We start from the raw sequence: 14,708 nt of genomic DNA on the forward strand, positions 1-14,708 counted from the left end.
CAAATCTTAGGCCCAAGCACGCAGCAGAGAAGACAGTTGGGAGAGTAATGCTGGGCTTCAGTGATCCAGCACAGTTCCTAGTGTGATTTTTTTCTTTTTCTTGAAGTGGCATTCTTTCATTAGAAAGAGCGCACAGCCGCAAAGTAAAGAGGAGCAGCCGTGCTCTTCTGGAGTCTCCGGGAGAGCTATTTTTCTGGGCCCTTTTTGGCCCACTCCCAAGAGGTTCAGGAGACAAGACAGTGGAAAAATACACACAGGCAACACTCACAGTTTCTTACAGTCGGGAACCAAAAAAGAATTTCTGATTGTCAAAATATTCTTATAAAAATAGCAATGTAAAATTGACCGAAATAATAAACTAAGCTTTCAATGCTAAGTCTGTGTAATTTCTTTCACGATCTTTCAAATATCAGCAACAACCAAATCATAGAACCAGCATCCTTGAAGCCCATGCAGCAATCTTTCTTTTCCTCACAGGTTCAATCACTCAGGTAAGCCTAGTTTTTTTGGTTATGATCATCGGTGGTGGTATTTGTTTGAGTCAGTACTTTTGTTTCTTCATAAGAAACACTTAAGCAAAATATGTCAATATTAGTATTTATTATATGAGGAAAGTTTCTTCAATTCCCATCTTGCTGAGTTCTTTTTTATGAGTGGGTGTTGGACCTTGTCTACATCTATTCATATGATTATATAATTTTGCTTTTCTTTTATTGAATTGGTGTGTTATATTGTTCGAGTTTCATATATTAAAATGTTCTTGTATCTTTGAAATAAATCTTAATTGGTCATGGATAATCTTGATGAGTTATTGGATTTTATTTGCCAGCATTTTCTGAGGATTGTTTCCTCTGTGTTTATCAAAGACATAGGGCCATCATTGTCTTTAATTGTGCTTTCTCTCTCTGCTTTTGGCATCATTGTGATGTTAGCTTCATAAAAACTGTTTGGGAGTGTTTCTGTTTTAAAAATTTCTTGAAATAACCTCAAAGGATTTAGTACTTTTGTATTATTGGTAGTCGTTTCCCCTTTTCAGTTCTGATTTTCTTTATTAAGATTCTGTCTCTTCCTTTTTGAGTCTTGCTAATGACTTGTTAAGCTTGTTTATTTTTCAAAGACATTTCATTAATTTCTGCTCTGTTTTATTATTTCTTTCTTCCACCTTACTTTTTGCTCATTTTGCTAATTTTTCCCCAATGTCTTCAGCTGTGCCAGTGAGTTTTCATGTAGGCCTTTTCTTCCTCACTGAAGCAAAGCTGTAGATTGTTATGTATACATGCTTTGGTGTCTCTCAAAAATTCTGATTATTAATGTGTTCATTCTCATTTGTGTCTTGGAATCTTTAGATTTTCCCTTATTTTGTCTCTGACCCTTTGGTTGCTTAAAAATGAGCTGTTTAATTTCCAAGTGGTAATGTTGTTTCTCCTTTTCTGTTTGTACTTCTCTCTATTTTCAGTGCATCATGGTCAAAGAAGATAGTTGATACAATTTCTATCCTCTTTATTTAAGGGTGTATTTTTTATAGCCCAACATAAAGTGAATATTGGAAACTTTTCTACTTGCATTAGAGAATTTTTATTCAGATTGTGATGAAAAAAAAAAAACCGTCATATATATCTACTAAACCCCACTCTTCCATTACTTCTTTCAAAGCCAGGATATACTTATTAAGTTTTAGACTAGTTGAACTCTCAATATGTAACAGAGAGGTGTTGAAGTCTCCCACTACTATTTTGTTGCTATAGACGTCTTTGTCTATATGCATTTGTATTAAGAATTTTGCTGTTCCCTCACTGGCTTTCATATACATTTAGAAGTGTAAATTCTTGCTCATGTACATGTTCATTGTCTATTAAAAATTACCTACGCTGTTATTTAGAACATTTTATATCCTGAAGTCTATGTCCTGTGACATTATATGGCTATCCCAGTCTTTAGAAAGGATTTCTTTGCTTGAACGATTGTTCGTCAATCTTTAAATTTGAGTCTATATTTACTGATTATTCAAATGTGTTTCTGGCAGCCAGAAAAATGTTGGATTCAGTTTTCTCATGCATTTTGTCATTTTTTTTAACTCTATATTTAGTTCTTTGTCATTGAGAGAGATGATTGTCATGGGATATTGTGCCATTGTTTTTAGAAGTTTGGTGTGTTGTGGGGTTGTCTTACCTCATATTAGACCCTTCAGTTCTTATTTGAATGTTGGCTTTGAGGCTGGAAAGTTCTTGAGCTATTTTTTTTTTTAATCTGTTAAGCACTGTATCCTTTCTTCAAACCTGAATAAAAGTCTAGATTTGTGAAGTATTCCTGGTAAGTTTGCTTATTTCATTGTTTTTTACTTTATCCCACTGCTGCATCTGGGTTAGGAGATTTTCTTAGAATAAATCTGCAATCTTAATGCTACTTTTATGTAATTTCCCTTTTTATATTACTGCTTTCAATATTCTATTTATGTATATAGTTTTCTTCATTGTGATTAGGATATGCCTTGGGATGCTTTGATTTGGGACTCTCACTTGCAGGATATATCTACATGCTCTCTCAGTTCTGGGAACTTTTCAGCTGAGTGCTGCTTTTTATAGGGGGTTTCTTCCTGCCTTTCTGGGACCCAATGACTCAGATTGTTTCTTTTAAATTTATCCCAAAGGTTAATTTTTCTCTTCACTTATTTTAATGATGAATCCCCCATATTTTGTTTATTTATTTTAAGTCTCTTTTCCAGCTTCTTCTCTTATATGAAAGTTGTATAGTGGTGTGTGGAGATTTGAAGCACCTCATCTTCCAGCTCAGTGATATTGTTCTCAGCAACTCTTATTGTGTTGGTGGGGACTACTATTGAGATTTTCATTCGCCAACATGTATTTTATACCTGTTATTTCTGTTCCATGTGTTCTCACTTTTACTCTCATCTTGTCTTGTGTCTTCTTGGCTTTTTTTGTTACATTTAGTCTATGGTTTGAGTTCTTTGAACATTTCTTTATTCCTTTTCAGAGAGATCTTAAAAGTGCCGCTATTAATTAGGTCTTCAGAATTATCATCTATATTAAATAAGTAAAGTATTTAGGGTTCTTTGTTGTCTTCCCATCCTGACCTTTTCATGCAGTGGTATTTTTATGTTTTGCTGTGAGGCTCCTTGCCTAGAAAAAATATGCAAAGAGGTCACACCCTTTTATTGTTACACAAGCCTGAGATCACAATGACCATTGTGATTCCAAAAACTACCTATCACCACCACCACATTTTCTGGTTGATCTTGCTATGTCAAAGCCAAGCCTTTCTCTGAGTACATTAACCTTAGTTCAAGAAATAGAATGTCCTGAGGCCTGCTTGGGTCACCAAGGAAGGGTGCCCAAGTCCAGAGGAAAGCCACTCAACTAAAGAATTCCTGAATTCACTGTCACTGTTGGCTGCTACAGCAGTGTTGACTCTGAGCTACACTACTACTGCTCTCTGTGTTGGTAAATCACAGACCCTCCTACCACAATTAGCCTAGTCTGTGTTCATACCCTTGGTACTAATGTCAGCTAGAGCACACTATTGGGCCAATTCCACATTCTGCAGTTCACAGATCCTCCATGAAACCAAGTCATTATACCACTCACTGCCAGACTCCTGTCTCTGGGAGCATTGCTGTGAAGATGCTTTCAGTACTACTTAAGGCATCATCCACCATCTTTTTTTTTTTTTTTTGCAATCTCCCTAGGAATTTGATTTTTGATCTGGTGACTGTTGCTTCTCCTAGTGTTCAGTGCTCTGGTGTTGGCTCAGGGGGTTTGGGAATTTTAAGATGGGGTTGTGGAAGGACAAGCTGTTCTTGGGGTCCAAGGCTTCTCTGCATGGAAGCTACTACAGGTGCTACTGCTGCTGCTTTCTCTTCATATTATTTTACTGTTAGTGCTGTGTAACATAATCAGAAAAAGGAATGGTAGTTGGAATGACTGGTCAGGCATAGGTGACACCAAATGTCCAATTCCACACTGCCCCCGATTTGGCTGAATGCTGTTTTGGAAGTAAATCTAAAATATCTTGAATTTAGGACCTAGCATTGTACCAAAGGGGCTGGGAATGTGAATCAGTTGCAGAACATTTGCCTTACATATGGTGAACTCCTGGGTTCCTTTCCTTTTGACAGGAGGCATTAACATTATGGTGGCCTTGCAGGTTGATTCTAAACTATGCAACTTCATGCCAAAACCCAGTCAATGGTATTAGATGCTTTCATTAAATTGAGTTACCTCATACTGGCACTACATGGGCAATCTGGTTCTTTACTTGCCACCTCATGCACATCAGTATTACTTTTAATTTAAAAAGAAAAGTAAAATACAATTTATATATAATTTTTGGGAAAAATATACACAATGAATTAGATATTTTAGGTCTAAACTCTAATATTCTAACCCTAATTTATATAAATTTTAAATTTTATACTTTACGGAGAAACAAAAGAAATCCATTTTTATAATGATAATATGATTTGTATTTAGTAAAAATAAATGTACTAAAATTCTGAGTTGAAGAAGTTGTGAATTAGACTAAATTTCTTATTAAAATTCAGTTATTTATTTGCAAAAAATAAAATAGATGTCTAGAAATTTGGTGTTATATACTCAGGCTGTACCAAGTGGTAGATCTTATGAAGGAAATGTCATTTAAGCTAATTTCCTGACATCATCTATTCTGAGTACCATTGGTGATATGCATAATTATAAAGTGATTATCTGCAACTAGCTATCTTAGTCTTCACTTTATCAGGTCATGAGAATTGTGTCAATAGTTCATAGATCAATTTTCTTCTGCCTTTAAAAGCCCACCTTTGGGGGTGGGTTGGGTCACACCCAGCAGTGCTCAGGAGTTACTCCTGGCTCTACACTCAGAAATCGCTCCTGGCAGGCTCAGGGGATCTTATGGGATGCTGGGATTCGAACCACCATTCTTCTGCATGGCAGGCAAATGCCCTACTTCCATGCCATTTCTCTGCCCCTAAACCCCACCTTTAAGATTATAAAGTCCAAAGCCAAGTTCTGAAATTCAGTTAAGATAAAAAACTAATATCTTGTGGATAAAATATGCCAGATTTTGTCAATTTAAAAGTAAGTTTAAGTTTTACTTCGCATAGCTTAAAGGCAAAAATCTTTGCAAATCTCCAGAAGCAAGGGCCTATATAGTAAATGCATATATAACATAATCCTATCCAAAGCTATAGGCCTGCAAAGTTGAAGTAGAGAGCCTAAACAGGACATCACAAGCGAGGAAATTGGAACAATAATTAAGAATATATTCATGAATAAAAGTCCAGGACCATATGGGTTTATTACTAACTTTTATCAAATATTCAGAAAATTGCTACCATTAATCTTTAACCTATTCCAAAATTTTAAAGAGAACACTTTCTATTACATTTTATGAAGCTAACATTATAATGATTTCTAGAGATGACAGAGATACTACCAAGAAAGAAAATGATAGACCAATCTCATTGATGAACATTGATGAAAAAATCCACTATGTTGATAGGCATTTATATTGTTTCTAATTCTTGGCTATTGTAAATGTATCAGTGTACATGAGGATGCATAGAGCTTTAACAAATTGTGCTTTGTTTTCCTTGCTAGATGCCCAGAAGTGGTTTAGTAATTCTAAAAACAAATTGGTTTCAATATTTTAGAGGGAAATTTTATTAGACAGATGTTGTGGGCTATTTTTTTTAATTTTTAATTTTTAATTATGAGAACAAAGATGCAAAGTAAGAGGACAAGGTAAAGTTACAGTGGAAGGACAATCACCCATAAACAGAATTCTCAGAAATCCCCTTGCTGATATCTGAACTTTGAACTTTCAGCCAAAGAACATTATGAAAAATAAAACAGAACCCATGTAAAATTACTTTGTCCCACAAGTCCCCAGATTGTAATAATATTTCTTAGCAGCACACAAAGCAATCTAAAGCCATAAAACTTATGTAACTCCTTAAACATTGAAGGCAAAGTACTTTTTTACATTTCCATGCACATGCATATTAGTTTAAGTTAACCTCAAAAGTTTAAGTGGGTCAAAACCGGCTAATTATGTTGATGTGAAGAAACTTACAAAGAACAAAGAAATTTAAATAAAAGACATTTTATGTTATAGATTTATTGTTTAAAGTGAGGGCAATTCAAAGTGTTGGATTATGTTAACATTTTTCCTGAATTCATGGATCTCATATGGTTGGAGAGACCCTATGAAGAGCCAGCGTCTTTTGTCTTGTCTTTGGATGGGCTTTAATGGCATGAATTAAGATTCACAGAGCAGGAGCTAGAGAGATAGCACAGCAGTACAGCATTTGCTGTGCACGCTGCCTACTCAGGATGGAGAGTGGTTCTAATTCTGGCATTCCCATATGGTCCCCTGTGCCTGCCAGGAAAGATTTCTAAGCCCAGAGACAGGAGTAAACCCTGAGCACTGCTGGGTGTGACCTCTCCAAAAGTGTAAATATATCTTTCTTACTTTTTTTTTATTATTTTCTTTGTGGTGGTGTGGTGTGGTGGTGGGTGTGGGTGTTGGTAGTGGTGATGGTGGTGGTGGTGGTGGTGGTGGCGGTGGTGGGTGGTGGTGGTGGTGGTGGTGGCGGCGGCGGCGGTGGTGGTGGTGGTGAAAACTGTAAATATTTAAAAGAAAAATTCACAAAGAAAAACTGGAAAAAATTAAATTTTATTTATCTTCTGCATTAAAAAAGATATTAAATCATTAGGGATGTTTATTTAGAAGAAGAAATATGGTCAAAATTGGTTGCATTAACATGTAAATTGTGGTTGCACAAAAATGTCCTAACAGCTTATTGGTTTATAAATTATACATATATTTTATACTACATATATCAGTACTGCATAGATATGATACTTAAAAGATCTCTATTCATAAATATGATCTTTGTTTGAAATTTACCCTTAAGGATTATTTGTGACTGATTAGTCATTATCACTAATGTAGTTATTGTTTTGAATTGACTGGATGATAAATAGAATTTTATATTTCTAAATATGAACAAAATTCTGATGATCCAAGCTTGCCTACAGTGGCCTTAACAGCCAGAGAGATGATTTTATTTCTCCTTGAAAGGGGAATGTGATCATAGGATTACACCCTTTAGTGTACATTTCATGTCCCATTGCCAATGGGATTGGGGCCCATGAGTCTGGAAGCAAAGCCAATGCAGGAAATAATCCACACTTTGAGGGAAATAAACTAGGTTCACAAAAATTCTACAACAAACTATCTGCAAGCAGGCAAAAAGGTACTGGCGGGCAGACAGGCTAGTACTGGTACCAAAACAGGAAGAAGTCTCTTTGAACCAGGATCTTGGGAAGAGTAGGACCCCCACATGAGTGGTGAACATGTAGGGGAAGGAAGCCAATCTAGAGGATCCTCCCACCCATAAGGGACAAACACATGCAAAGAAAAATACCCTGATAAGAGAACTGTTTACTCCAACAACTCCACATTATTGGTTGCATGGAAAATGCAGAAATATGAGATAAATCATGGAAAATGCAGTATATGAGATAAATTGAAATACATCATGTGCAAAAGTTCTCTACGAAACACAGGAAACTTTAGGCAAGAAAAAGATATCAAGGGAATCCAGATAGGAAAGGAAGAAGTCAAGCTCTCGCTCTTTGCAGATGACATGATACTCTACCTAGAAAACCCTAAAGTCTCTACGAAAAAGCTTCTAGAAACAATAGACTCATATAGCAAGGTGGCAGGCTACAAAATTAACACACAAAAATCAATGGTCTTTCTATACACCAATAGTAATAAGGAAGAAATAAGAAATAAGGAAGACATTAAGAAAACAACACCATTCACAATAGTGCCTCATAAACTCAAATATCTTGGAACCAACTTGACTAAAAATGTGAAGGACCTATACAAAGAAAACTATAAAACTCTGCTCCAAGAAATAAGAGTGGACACATGGAAATGGAAGCACATACCCTGCTCATGGATCGGCAGGATTAACATCTTCAAAATGGCAATACTCCCCAAAGATTTAATGCGATCCCTCTAAAGATACCCATGACATTCTTCAAAGAAGTGGATCAGGCACTTTTGAAATTCATTTGGAACAATAAACACCCTCGAATAGCTAAAGCAATCATTGGGAAAAAGAATATGGGAGGAATTACTTTCCCCAACTTTAAACTGTACTACAAAGCAATAATTATCAAAACAGTATGGTATTGGAATAAAGACAGGCCCTGAGATCAGTGGAATAGGCTTGAGTTCTCAGACAATGTTCCCCAGACATACAATCACCTAATTTTTGATGAAGGAGCAAGAAATCCTAAATAGAGCAGGGAAAGCCTCTTCAACAAGTGGTGTTGGCACAACTGGCTAGCCACTTGCAAAAAATTGAACTTAGACCCCCCAGCTAACATCATGTATGAAGGTTAAATCCAAATGGATGAAAAACCTCGATATCAGACCCAAAACCATAAGATATATAGAACAAGACATAGGTAAAATACTCCAGGGCATTGAGACTAAAGGCATCTTCAAAGAGGAAACTGCACTCTCCAAGCAAGTGAAAACAGAGATTAACAGATAGGAATATATTAAACTGAGAAGCATCTGCACCTCAAAAGAAATAGCGCCCAGGGTACAAGAGCCCCCCACTGAGTGGGAGAAACTATTCACCCAGCACCCATTAGACAAGAGGTTAATCTCCAAAATATACAAGGCACTGACAGAAATTTACAAGAAAAAAACATCTAATCCCATCAAAAAATGGGGAGAAGAAATGGACAGACACTTTGACAAAGAAGAAATACAAATGGCCAAAAGACCCATGAAAAAATGCTCCACATCACTACTTATCAGGGAGATGCAAATCAAAACAACTATGAGGTACCACCTCACACCCAGAGATTGGCACACATCACAAAGAATGAGAACAAGCAGTGTTGGCAGGGATGTGGAGAGAAAGGAACTCTTATCCACTGCTGGTGGGAATGCCGTCTAGTTCAACCTTTATGGAAAGCGATATGGAGATTCCTCCAAAAACTGGAAATCGAGCTCCCATATGATCCAGCTATACCACTCCTAGGAATATACCCTAGGAACACAAAAATACAATACAAAAACCCCTTCCTTACACCTATATTCATTGCAGCACTATTTACCATAGCAAGACTCTGGAAACAGCCAAGATACCCTTCAACAAATGAATGGCTAAAGGAACTGTGGTACACATACACAATGGAATATTATGCAGCTGTCAGGAGAGATGAAGTCATGAAATTTTCCTATAAATGGATGTACATGGAATCTATTATGCTGAGTGAAATAAGTCAGAGTGAGAGAGAAAGATGCAGCATGGTCTGTCTCATCTATGGGTTTTAAGAAAAATGAGCGACATTCTTGCAATAATAACTTTCAGACACAAAAGAGAAAAGAGCTGGAAGTTACAGCTCACCTCATGAAGCTCACCACAAACAGGGATGAGTTTACTTAGAGAAATAACTACATTTTGAACTATCCTAATAATGAGAATGTACGAGGGAAATAGAAAGCCTGTCTAGAGTACCGGCGGGGGTTGGGTGGGGAGGAGGGAGATTTGGGACATTGGTGATGGGAATGTTGCACTGGTGATGGGTGGTGTTTTTTACATGACTGAAACCCAAACACAATCATGTATGTAATAAAGTTGTTTAAATAAAAAAACACAAGAAACCCTGTGTAGCTGATATAATTTTGGTAGTTTTTTTCATAGGTGCAGAAAATCTGGAAATAAAAAGAAAAATCCTCTAGCCTAAAAGCAGGATGTCTTATTCGAAGCATCTTGCCATAAAACCACTAAAGCTTTAGGCAATCTAAATTTGTCTAGCTCCAAAGTATTTCTTCTAGGTCCTAGGTAAAGTTCTTCTTAGAGTGGCTATTACATCAAACTTCTGAAATTAGAGATCTCGTATTTTTTACAAGTCCTATGTCAAGAAAAGACATGTCCTAGTTTATTTTGCTATTAGGTAGTATGACATGGAAACCAGCAATGAAGGCAAATCATTTTTCTTTCCAGGTTGTCATCAGCATGGCATAGGAGCCTTACCCTAGTGCAAGCTGATGCCAGGGTGAAACTGCATGAAACCGCATGAAACTCCTCCCTAGTTGAAGGTCAATTCCTAGAGATGGTGCAGAAACCAGGTCAGTTCTGAAGATGAGAACCAAGATTCAGGGGTGAACCACTAATGTCTGAGCAACTGACATCCCAGTCAAGTCACTATGACAAATGTTCAGGGTAGAAGGCCCCCTAAAACATAAAAATTTCAGAGTTCCTATCCCTAGTAGATCGGAACTTTTCTCTTTACCTAAGATTTTCCATTTTATTATGTAAAAAAGAATAATGCCAAAGGATACTTATTGATGCATTAGGAGGTATTAATAACAAGCTAATCTATCTCTATTACATAGATCTGGCAGCAACACAGTTCTCAGGAGATACATATCTCTTAAATGTTCTACTAAATAAGTCCAAAGGGGTTGATAAGACTATATCTCAATAAGGAAACACACATAAAGAATTTTGCATATTTAAGAAATACACCTAAAAACTATACATGTTCCCCTTAATTAAACCTTTTGAAATGTTTGAGGGGGTAGAATTCAGAGCACAGCTTAAGATGGTTATAGGGTCTTGTATCAATCTGGAAAGTGGCTAGTTGAAGTCACGGATCAGGATATGTCCTTGAGCCCTTCCTCTCTCTATAGCAGTATCCAGTTGTAAGCAGAAGTCCACAGAGATGAGAGTTGGAAGGGATGAATATGGGAAGATGTATCAGATTCCTTGTGAAAATGATTTTTCTCTATGCCACATACCTACTTCTTCAGCCTAAGCCCTCATCCCTAGGATGACTCCAGTGCCTCTGAAAATACCTGCTGGAGAAAATGCAGTGCTTCCTGGAAAGCTTACTTGAGCATTCCAGATAATTTTTGAAATCTCTCAAGCTTTAGAAAGCTTATGAGGATAAATCCATGCTCTGCTCTGCTGAGATGTAAATCCTTCACTAATTTGAACTATTTCATCAAGGACTTAAAAAGCTTTTTCTTAGAAATGCAAATACTTATGGAGATAACTCAGCTCTCAGTCCAGTTAGTTGGGTGGATAAGGTTCTGCTTACATCACTGCCTCCCGCCATAGAGACACAGAAATTTGTTTCTATTCCAGTTATGTACCAATTAGCAAACCCAGATGCCCTACTCACATTTATTAACCTTTTCCTTCCAGCTTTTTGTAAATTTCCACTTCACTGTCTCTGCTCTAGTTTCTTTCCTTCTCACTCTGACTCTCCCCTTTAAAATGCCATCACTTCTGCACAAAGTGAACTTGAGCATAGTTAACACTGGACAGTTTTTTTTTTTACATTGCAAGAGTATGTTATGTTTATGTTCCCATAAACTTTATTCACAATATATTGACTGTTATATAACTTTGTTTCTCTTTGATGTGGCCAATGTCATAATACTGTTATTATCCTGAAATATGTTAAAGGATCAATTATTACTAAATTAGCAAGAATAGAAGATATGGTAAAGATAAAGAACAAACAAATCATCACAGAAACAGAAACCAAGAATCAATATTTTACTTTACTATTATTATTTATTTTGTTTGTTTTGGGTCACACCTGGCGGTGCTCAGGGGTTACTCCTGGCTATCTGCTCAGAAGTAGCTCCTGGCAGGCATGGGGGACCATATGGGACACCGGGATTCGAACCAACCACCTTTGGTCCTGGATCGGCTGCTTGCAAGGCAAACGCCACTGTGCTATCTCTCCGGGCCCTGTAATTATTATTATTATTATTATTTATTATTATTTTTGAGTCACACCTGGCATAGTCCTGGTTCTGAGATAAGAGATCAGTCTGGCAGGCTTGGTAGCCAAATGGGGTATTGGGCTGAATCAGATTACACAGGATGTCAGCCACATTCAAGTCAAATGCCCTACTCACTGTACTATCTCCACACCCACAAATTGTGTATCTATATGTAAAAGTAGTGTTTTAATAAAACAGTAATGGATATTCCAGAATGTGATCTTATCAAATTTTCATAATAGAAATGCTACAGTTTTTCCAATCAAAGTAATTGTAATTGAAAAACATAGCAATGTTGCTTTCTTAATTGGCCAAGATAATATTTTAAGTACAAAATATTTTTGAGAAGTATAAGTTTTATCAGAAATATGCTATTCATTTTCATTTTTAAATGACAAGTGTTCTTAATTTTTTCTTTAATTTTTACTTTGTTTTTGGGATTTTGTCTTTTTGTTTCTTTACAGTGTTCTTTCAGTGTGAACAATTAGTTTCCTATCTTATCGTTTTTAAAAGTACATATTTGCAAATAGAAAATCAGAAAATTCAATAAAATTGTCTAAAATTCTAAAAAATCTGAAAGTCATTTATTCCTGTGAATTTTTAAAATATCCTTCTACTGAATTTTATTTTAATTTTGCTTAAAACTAAGAACACAGTGTGATTGATGTACCTTTTACAACATTTAAGATTGTACTAGGAAATATGGAACTAATATTTTAAGTTATCTGTGTCTTGTAAAATTGTTCAGCCTTTTCCATTTCAGGTTTTTTACACTTCAGTAGACAATACAAAGTGTACTGCTTGAATGCAATCTAACATCCACTGCTGGCAGTCTCAGAAAAAAAAATTCTAGTCAATAAATTCCTTTCAATTTTGTGTTATAATTTGAAGAAAAAAATGGCTTAATGTAGTGACAAATTTGATGTGACAGAATATGACTAATAACTTCAATTTGTGGGCACATGCTTTCAATAATAAGTTATTGATGATAGACTGCTAATAATGAAAGATTCTAAATTATTCTCTTCAGTCACCTACTAGATGTACTGATAAAAGGCATTTTGTGACTAGGGACCTAGAAATGAATGGGAAAAAACATAATAAAGTATGGGGTTTTCTAGGCATGCTATTTTTGGAGTGGAGGTAGTGAAAAATACCAGAATTGGACAATAAATAAGTTTGTGCTTGATATTGATATAACCTAGGTTTACAACAGTATCATTCTGAGCAGAAAAATAGAGAAGTTTGTCTTTTAGAGAGGATCCCATAATTATATGAGTACAGTGTTGATAGAATGGACATGAATAAGATATTTCTTTTATTATTGTGGAGGTCATATTGGCATCAGGGTCAGAAATTTTAGTGTCGAGGGAGGATACACAGTGCTAGAGACTGAACCAGGGTCTTTCAATCAAGGCATGTACTCTAATACTTGAGGCACACACAAATCCCAAATAATATTTATTTATTTATTTATTGGTTTGAGAACCACACACAGCTGTGATCTGGGCTTTCTACTCTGTGCCCAGGGGTCACTCCTGATGGTGCTCAGGAAACTATTGACAAAGTGGAGGAATAAACTAGAGTTAGCCCTTAACAAGGCTAGTACCTAAGCTTCTGTACTGTATCTCTCTTTCCTCCTTTAATATTTAAAAAGAAGCTTTTTGTAAAATAATAAATGGTATTTATGGTTAATTAGAAAATATTTTTATATAAATATGACTAAAATGTACATGATTATGATCAATGAAATGGGAAGCTAAGTTACCTAAATATTCTGGATAGATTTAAAATAAAATTAGTGAGAGTATGAATCATGAAAGTTGTACATTCACCAAATATTTGGTCTGACACCATTTACTGTGCAAATCCATTTATACTCATTACTCTTTCAATTTGTAAAACTTTCCTATCTTTGATGTTATGCTTAACTATATCTCACTAGTTATGAAGGCTGTTCATGATTTTGTAGTTTTTCCAAAGGATAATAACTCCATAGTGATAAAGATTTGCATCTAACTCCAGAATGAGAGTTAAGTAACTGAGTAATCAGCTGTGGTATATTATTTATCAGTAAGCTATCTTTTTTGCTTTGTTTTGCTTTGTTGTTTTTGGTGGCACACCCAGTAGTGCTCAGAGCTGACCCTTGTTTCTGAGCTCAGAATTCCTCAGAATTCAGTGGATCAGATGGGATGGTAGGGTTAGAACTGAGGCTGGCCCTGGAAAAATAATTTATTTCTGAGTAATGGATATTTCTTAATAGAAATTATTTTCTTCATGGTAGATGGTATAATCAAATTTGTTCACTGATTTTTATACATGCTTGAATAAAGAATATGTTTTTTATTAATTTGAATAGCAAAGAAAATAACAAAAATTATGACTTATTTTTATGATGCTCAGGAACCCTGGGAGGTCCCTCCCAGTATCTCTACACATATACAATTTAGTTCACATCTTAATGTGAGGAATGGAGAAAGTGGTCCTTGTTGTACTGTACAGTCCTGAATTTAGTGCTCGGGGACTTCCTGGGCTGCTGCCAGTGATGCTCAGGTCCATGTGTACAGCAGAATCTAAGTGGGGTTAGTACATGTAAGGCATATACCTTAACTTATGTCCATCTCTCCGGACTAATAAATAGGAATTAAATAGTATTTTTCAACTTTATTTGTTTATTTATTTATTTTAGCAATTTAGGATTTATAGAAAAATGTGAAGATAGCACAGGGGTCAGTCATATATTCACACTTAGTTTTCCCTACTAACATTTTATATTGAATGGCACATTTGTTAAAATAAATTCATCTACATATTTATTTTTGTTTTGAGGTCACACCTAGCAGAAATCAGGG

Source organism: Suncus etruscus, chromosome 2, assembly GCF_024139225.1.
Source record: "Suncus etruscus isolate mSunEtr1 chromosome 2, mSunEtr1.pri.cur, whole genome shotgun sequence".
In the NCBI taxonomy this organism is placed as follows: Eukaryota; Metazoa; Chordata; class Mammalia; order Eulipotyphla; family Soricidae; genus Suncus; species Suncus etruscus.